Consider the following 8,693-nt stretch of genomic DNA (forward strand, 5'->3'; position numbering starts at 1 on the left):
TGCTTTTCATCTTTTCAAAAGCCATAAATTCCACTCCTAGGAATTCAACAAGCTGACATAATTCCGCATGCGTGAAAAACTTTTAATACAAGGATGTTCATTTTCAACACTGTCTGTTACAGCAAAAGATCAGAAATAGCCCATTTCCTAACCGGAGATCCGTCAAATCAATTATACTACGGCCATGCAGCGGAATACTCTACTAGACAACCAACCATTTAAATAAAAGAAGGGGTCAGATCGATGAAATAATCCCAAGACATTTAAAGGAAAAAAATTACAAGGTGTACAATCATGTGTGCTTAATGGCAAAATTATTTTCAGCAATGATCACTTAATAATCACTAATAATCTTAATTTCTCGACTCATACTTTAGATTGAAAATAAATAATTAGCTATCTTTAAAGAATAAATTTCTATTTTAAAAACACTCAAATTCATACATATATAGCACATATCTACTTGTTTATACAGATAAGTCTGGAAAGATACATATATATGTGTGTGTATATATTTAAAAGATACGTGTGTGTGTGTGTGTGTGTGTGTATAAAATAGTTACAAGGCAGAGGATCTGAATAGACATTTTTCCAAAGAAGATATACAGATGGTCGACAGGTACACGAAAAGGTGCTCAACATCACTAATTAGGGAAATGCAAATCAAAACCACAGTGCGATATCGCCTCGGGTCGGTCAGAAAGGCTACTGTCGAAGAGGCAAGAGATAACGAGCATCGGCGAGGATGTGCGGGAAAGGGACTCCTCATGCACCACTCACGGCAACGGAAATCGGTGCAGCCATTACGGAACAAAGGATGGAGGTTTCTTAAAAAATTAAAAAGAGAACTGCCATATGACCCAGCGATCACACCTTTGAGAATATATCCAAAGAAAACAAAAACACTAACTCAAAGAGATACATTCACCCCATGTTCACTGCGGCATTATTTACAATAGCCAAGATACAGAAGCAACCTAAGTATCAATCGATGGATGAATGGGTAAAGAAGATGTGGTCCATATATACAGTGGAGCATTATTCAGCCATAAAAAAAGACATCTTGCCATTTGCAAAATGGCTGGATGTTGAGGGCATTATGCTAAGTGAAATAAGTCAGACGGAGAAAGACAGAAACCATATGATTTCAATTAAATATGGAATCTAAAAAAAGAAACATGTTCATAGATACAGAGAACAGAGGCAGGGGATGGGAGGGGTGGAGAAATAAAGGGATTCAAAACAAATAAGAAATGGGGATGCCATGTACAGCATGGTGACGGCAGCGAATAATTCTGTGTAGTATACTTAAAAGTTGCTAAAAGAATGAATCTTAAGAGTTCTCATCGCAAGAAAAAGATTCGTAGCTATGTATGGTGACCAATGTTGAAAAGACTTATAGTGGTGATCATATTGCAAGATATACAAATATCAAACCATTACGATGTAGACCTCAAACTAATATAATGCTATATGTCAATGATTCCTCAGTAAAAAATAAAACGGAAGGGTTACAAGCACTGGAGCAACGTATAAGCGCTGGAAGCAAGAAAATGTAGATATTTGAAGCAAGATGATTAATTTTCAGATTGTGCAGGGATGGGGTGTGGCCAGCACCTAAAGAAAATGCTTCCCCAGCAGAGTCACAACTAAATGGAGATGCTGGGGATCGAACCCAGGACCTCATACATGCTAAGCATGCGCTCTACCACTGAGCTACATCCCCACCTGGCACAGTGCTGATTTTTCAAACTAACCTTATGAAATAAGAAAAATTTATTCTTAAAACAATTGGTTTCAGTGGGAATTGGTTTCCTCTTTTTGGAGTGGAGAGGCCCTGGGACTTAGGAGAAAAAGAAAATATACTTTTCTTCCTATGGTTTTTGTATTATTTGAGTCTTTAACCATGAAAGCACTGCTTACTTAAAACAAAGATATAAAATAAAGGTTAGTCTATGGCCATACCACCCTGAACATGCCTGATCCCATCCAATCTCGGAAGCTGAGCAGGGTCGGGCCTGGTTAGTACTTGGATGGGAGACCACCTAGGTGCTGTAGGCGTAAAAAAATAAAAAAAAATAAGGGATTGTAAACTCACAAGGTCCTTGCAATCTGTGAGGTCAACCAAGGGTGCCTCGCCTACAAATAACTAATTAATCAATCAATTAATTAATTAAAATAAAGGTTAAAGAAAACCACTTGTCTACAATAGCATCCCCACATTATAGATGAAAAAGTGAGGCCCAGTAAGAGAAGGGTTTCCTTCACCCACGAAGTCTCAGCTCCCCCACGCCATGGGACCTCCTCCCCGAGCCCCAGAACCCTTCATTCTTCCCCAGCCCTCGTCCCCATCTCTCGTCCGACTCTGTGCCCTCAGGACCCAGCTCAGGGCATCCGTCACTTTTGTTCGACCGTTCACCTTGAGACCAATATCTGTTGAGAGCTGACCATCGTCCAGACATTATGCTAAGTGGCGAGAGAACACTGATAAACCTCACGGTCAAGGTCCCTCCTGACCTTGCAGACTAGGCTGCCGTGTACAGTCACACGGGCTGTGACTATGCAGTTTCTGGAACAGCCGTTCACACAGACTGTTTAACCACCGTCCCTGGATTTGTGCGCTGCAAACCTACCTAGCTAAACCCAGCAGCCCTGCCCAGATGTCCCTAACCCAGTGGAAAAGATACACTAAACAAAGCCATATGTATTTCTTTTCATTGCAATCAGCACAGCGAAGGAAAAGAACCAGGTATTATTAAGAGAACAAAATGAGGGACCTATTTTGAGTTTCACATAAACCATTCTGAGGAAGTAATATTTGAACCAAGAAATTATATTAGTTAGTAATTTTATTTAGCTGCTAGTAATAGAGATCCCACTTAGTAGCTTTAACAAAACAAGAGTGTCCTTTTTCTCTCGTTCCACTAGAAATCGGAAGTAGGCAGCCCAGGACTGATTTGGCAGCTCCGCCAGCCTCCTTCTGTCTTTCTACTCCCTATTCCTTAGCATGTGGCTTCCCTTCTCAAGGCTGACTCATGGTCCAAAACGATTGCTAGAGCTCCAGCCATCACGTCTGCATCACCAATGACAGGACAGGGCAAGGACAGAGAAATAAAGGAACACATCCCCACCCATTTAAGGAGCTGACTGCGTCTTACAGAGTATACTTCTCCTGTGTCATTGGCCAGAAATTGGTCACACGAACACACTGTGCTTCAAGGGAGGCTGGGAAATGTAGTGTCTAAGTTGTCGCCCTTGTTATCAAAAAGGGGGAAATTGTTATGGAGAAGCAAAGAGCAGCCTGTGCTGTGGATTGCGAGAATAACAGGAATTAATTAAGTGTTAAGAGTTGCGGGATCGCGTTCCAGACGAAGGGGACAGCAAGTACGGGGGCTCCGAGAAGAGAAAGAGCTGGCGTGTTCTCAGAACTGACAGGACACCAGGGTGGCTGGAAGACAGCGAACGGGAGGAGGAGGAACCAGACGACGGAGGAGGACCCAGCCCCCTTGCGCACATCGGCAAACCCAGAGGCCTGCCTTCCACTCTGGGCCAAGCCCTGGCGTCAAACGGACCCGTGCTCCTGCTCCAACTCACTTCTTACTCGCTGATGGCCTTGGGAACGTCTTCTCACTCATCTGCGCCTCCGTCTCTCCACCTGCCCAACAGGAATTATGTGGGAACAACCCATAGTTTTAGTATGTGAATTAAGGGAGCTAATGCGTGTAAGGAAGTTAGTACAACGCCTAATACGTATTAGCGCACATGAGTATTTATTAAGCACATTCCTCATCGAAAGGACTCACACGATGGTGACCCAGTCAACAGGCAAGGTTTTATCCCCAGCGTTGAGCACATCGCCTGGCACGTAGTAGTGCTCGAAACACGGTAGCTGTCACTATTGCCAACGACAGTAGCCGGAATTTCTTCCAGCTTCTTCTTTGACTCCTTCCTCCGACCCCACTAGCCACAGATCCACCCAACCTTCCGATTACCCCTGCAGTGGCAAGCTAGCAAGGAGGGCGCCAGGGTGGGAAGTGCCACCCCAGGTTTCTGACAGACCCCCAAGCACCTGGCCAGAGCCCCACACCGTCTGTTTTGCTCGGGCCCTGAGCGAGTGCCCTCGGCATCGGCGCAGAAATGCTTACTGCGCTGAACTTGAACAAAACCCACACTTCGACACCAGCGGCCACGGCCATTTACATCCCCATCGATTTTCAAAGCCTATTTTTATTGTTCCTCTTCCCGGTGAGGGCTGTATGTATTTCGGGGCCGCACTCCTTCCATAAATAAGTAAATGTGTAGGTAAATAATAACAAGCGCGAACATTTACGAAGTGCTCAGCATGGTGCCAGGCGCTGCTGTGGGACTTTGCTCCCGTCATTTTGCCCCATCAGCACCAAAGAGGCTGGCACTTCAAATGGTCCCCATTTGACGCAGGAGGGAACCGAGGCTCGGAGAGCTGAGGTCGCCTCCCCAGTAAAGGAACAGAGTCGATGCTTTGGACACCAGTCTGACAGTTCCTCAAAAAGGTAACTGTGGAGTCGCCATGTGACCCAGCGGCTCCACTCCTCGGTACATGCCCAACGGAAATGACATCTGCCCACAGGAAAACGCAGGCGCGAGGGTTCACAGCAGCACTCGTCACAACAGTCGAGAAGCGGGAAAAATCCGGATGCCCATCAACAGGTGACAGACAAACAAAACATGGGATATCCGCACAAGGGAATAGTACTGAGCCACGAGAAGGAAGCCCGGACCCCTGCTACAGCAGGGCGCGGCTCGAGGACAGCTCGCCCGGGAAGAGAAGCCAGGCACGACAGCCTCGCACCAACAGGCGAACCCACCCAGACACACAGCGGATCGGGGCTGCCAAGGGCTGGGGATTAGCAGGGAACAGGGGGTGACTGCAAAGGAGATGGGGTCCCTTTGCGGGGGGGGGGGAGGATAAAAATACTCTGGAATTATCTAGTGATGATGGTTGCACAACTCAATGAATATACTGAAACCCGCCGAATTATACGCTTTAATATCATGAATTTTATGTTAAATGAATTATATCTTTTTTTTTTCTCTCGGAGAGAGCAGCAGAGTGGGGTTTAACCTCAAGGCTGTCCGACCCAAAGCCTTGATGACCACATTCTGAGCAGCTCTTGTGGACACGAACCCAAACTCCCCTTTGCTTCCTCGAGGGGTGCTTGCCTTCTTCCTTCAGGCCCCTCTAATTAAGCTTCTAGAAGCGATGCCAGGCTGGACAGGGAGACGATAAGCGCCCGAGCCAAGCCGACGGCTTGAAAACGCCAGTAGTTCTCATTTTTGCTGACCGCCCTGAGCCTGGGGCCGGCTTCCCTGCAGGCCTGGGACCCAGAGCAGCAAACTGCCTTAAGCAACGCTTTCTGGCATTGGGAGCGACTGTGGCCGAGAAAGCCTCAGCAGTCAGCGAGTTAATTACAGCCTCCCGAATGAGGCCCCCTGGCCCTCCACACTAACGAGCCAGTCCCAGAAGGAGGTGGCCGGCCAGACGGCTGGGCTCACGAATCTTGCTAATCGTACATTCCACAAATAATTGGCCCAAATTCACGGCTATATCTTCATTGATATAAAAATCTATATTTCTCCTGCAAATCTCCCCAATGGCCACCCCACCCCCGCCCAAAGAAGACCCCAAGCAACAAGCAACACCGTCAGGCACAGAAGACGAGGGCTTTAAAGCCTGAGATTCCGGGGTTCGGATCCTGGTTCTGCCACTTACCAATGGAGAGGCCTCAAGTGAGTCGCTTCCTGTCTGAGCCTCTGTTTCCCCATCTGTCAAATGGAGCTAATAATTCCACCTCTTTCGCGGTCGCGCTGGGCATTAGAAGATGCCCTATCTGAACGTTCCGGCTTGCAGTGAGGACTCAGTGCTGTTATCCACGGCAGTATTCGATAACCTGGGTCATCTCCATGTCATCTCTCCCAGCCACTGAAGTTCGGGGGCTGGCAGCAACCCTGTGGCCAGAGAGCAACTCTCAATCTCGTGCAGGACTCAGGTGGCCCATCTCCAGGAGATACTTCCAAGCTAAGGGGTCACGACCTTTCAAATCTCGTAGCTTCTTGGTTTTTGTTTTTTTTAATAATAAAACAGGTTGTAATCCTCCATTTATTCCCCTGAAGGAAAATCCTAGGATACCTACATATGCGATCTTTTTGTTAAATCAACATAATGACCTGATTGTAATATAAATTAAAAATAATAATGAGATATCTATAATAAAAATAACGGGATTTCAATATATAAATGCCCAGATACCATGGAGGGGGGCGGCTGAAGACATGTTTCTGATAATCAGCTCAGACAACAGTTGTCAGCCCCAGCTACATACTGGAACCGTCTAGAAAAGGTTAGGGGGGTTTTGTTTTGTTGTTAATGCGGGGATCTACTCCGCTCCCCTCCCCCAGAGACTCTGCTATATTAGAGCCCATATGTGGCCAGGTTACTGGGCTCTTTCAAGCTCCCAGAAGATTCTGCTTTGCAGCCTGGGCTGGGGGGCTCTGCGCCAAGCCAGTGCTTCTCAGAGCGGGGCCGCATCAGCGACACTGGGCACCTGTGAGGAACACAAACCCTCCTGCGGTCCTTCCCCAACCCCTGGGGTCTGCACCCCCCGGGGTGGGACTCAGCGCCCTGTGGTTTCCTAAGTCCTCTGGCCGAGTCTGAGGCTCGCTCACTCGGGTTTCGGAGCCCCCGCGGTACGGTACGCTGTCCCCCGAACTGCAGGATGATAGGAATCACTGGAGGAGGGCGCCTGTCACCCCGGGCCGCCGGCGCACCCCCGGATTCCGGCTCTGAGGCTGGACCGCGGCCTGCAGACGTCCCGTCCCGTGGTAGCGCGCGCCCCCCACGCGCGCGCTGAAACGACCGCGGGGCGCCCCAGCCTCGGCCCAGGCCGGGGTCCTCTCTCCCGAGCCCCCCGTGGGCCCGGGAACCCGGGGACCCCCAGCCTCGGCCAAGGCCGGGGTCCTCTCTCCCGAGCCCGCGTGGGCCCAGGAAGCCGGGGGCCCCCCAGCCTCGGCCCAGGCCGGGGGTCCTCTCTCCCGAGCCCGCGTGGGCCTGGGAAGCCGGGGGCGCCCCAGCCTCGGCCCAGGCCGGGGTCCTCCCTCCCGAGCCCGCCGTGGGCCCGGGAAGCCGGGGACCCCCCAGCCTCGGCCCAGGCCGGGGTCCTCTCTCCCGAGCCCCCCGTGGGCCCGGGAACCCGGGGGCCCCGCGCCGTGTCCCGCCTGCCCAGGCCGCCCGGGGCCCGCACGGCCCGCCCGAAGCGAAACGTCTCCTTCGCACCCAAACCGCCGCTCTCGCCACCTCCCGCTTATGTGGACGACACCCCCGCCCCGAGGCCGAGCACACGGGCTCACGTACCACGGACCCTGGAGCAGCGCGGGGCGGGCGGCCCGGGGGGCCCCGGGGTCACGGCCCGCGGGAACCCGCGTGTCGACCCGCGCCGCGAACCACGCGGGGCCGCTGTGGCCGCGAGGCCCCGGATGTGAGGCTCGCGACGGGCGGGGCCGGACCTGCCGCGAAAACCCGTGTGCACGCGGACCCCGCGGTGCAAACCCGCTTTGCTCCAGGGTCATCGTGTAGATGTGTACACATAGCACACGTGCGTGTCACATGTACATACGCATACCACACGTGCATCGTGTCACGTGCACACACGCCACAGGCATGTGTGCCACATGCACATGTGTGTACGCATGTGTACACATGTGTGTGCACATGCCACACACGTACATGTGTGTGCGTGCCACACGCGTGCGCATTGCACACATCGTGATGTGTGTGCACGTGCACATATGCACATGCATGCCATGCACACAGCACATGTGTATGCCACACACATACATGTCACATGTGTGCATGCCGCACACATCTGCACGCATCCACATGTGTGTGCATATATGTGCGCATGCACATATCACAGTGCATGTGTGCTTGTGTGCGTGCACATGCACATATCACACATCTGTCCCACACGTGTTGCACACATGTACATTCATGTACACACACTTACCACACATGCGTGTGTGCCCCGTGTACATGCACACACACACACATCCATGTACACACTGAAGACATTCTGGAAAACCCCTCCCGCCCACACCCATCCTCGCCCCTCTCCCCAGCCAAGCTCGCACTCATCTTCAGAAGCTTTGCTCTTTCTGAGCCACCCTGGGGCCCCGAGACCTTTGCTGAGACCCTGGAACCCACCATCAGTGGAAGATAGACATCGATGGTCTCTTACCCCACGGCCACCCCCCATCACTCCCCTGAAGGGAAATTCAAGGGTACTTAGACATATAACTCTTCGTTACATCAATTGAATGACCTGACTGTAATATAAAGAAAAAAATAAGGAACGCTCATAGTAAAAAATAATACAGATTTCAACATATCGATGCTCAGACATCACTACCCAGAAGACATCAGGATAAAGCCGCCGGATGCTTATAGCTCAACTTTAAATCACCGTAAAAGCATCAGCCACAAACACTGACGGACATAAACCTGCCGATGGTCCCTCAAACACCACCGAGCGAGCTGCCGTCAGTGACACGAATTCCTGAAATAGAGAGGGAGCAACTCTGGCTGTGTCTCAACCAAAGAAAGTACATTCTTCCTTGACTGTAGCTACCAATACTGTATTGTATATTTGAAAGTTGCTAAG

At 50.5% G+C, this 8,693-nt stretch overlaps 1 non-coding gene across 1 annotated transcript; it reads right to left on the bottom strand.

The window, feature by feature from the left end:
• Window positions 1-1,654: 1,654 nt before the first annotated feature.
• On the bottom strand, window positions 1,655-1,726 carry TRNAA-AGC. Its single transcript has one exon. It is a non-coding gene; the product is annotated as a tRNA-Ala (tRNA).
• Window positions 1,727-8,693: the final 6,967 nt, after the last annotated feature.

This window comes from Rousettus aegyptiacus, unplaced genomic scaffold (assembly GCF_014176215.1).
Source record: "Rousettus aegyptiacus isolate mRouAeg1 unplaced genomic scaffold, mRouAeg1.p scaffold_m13_p_8, whole genome shotgun sequence".
In the NCBI taxonomy this organism is placed as follows: Eukaryota; Metazoa; Chordata; class Mammalia; order Chiroptera; family Pteropodidae; genus Rousettus; species Rousettus aegyptiacus.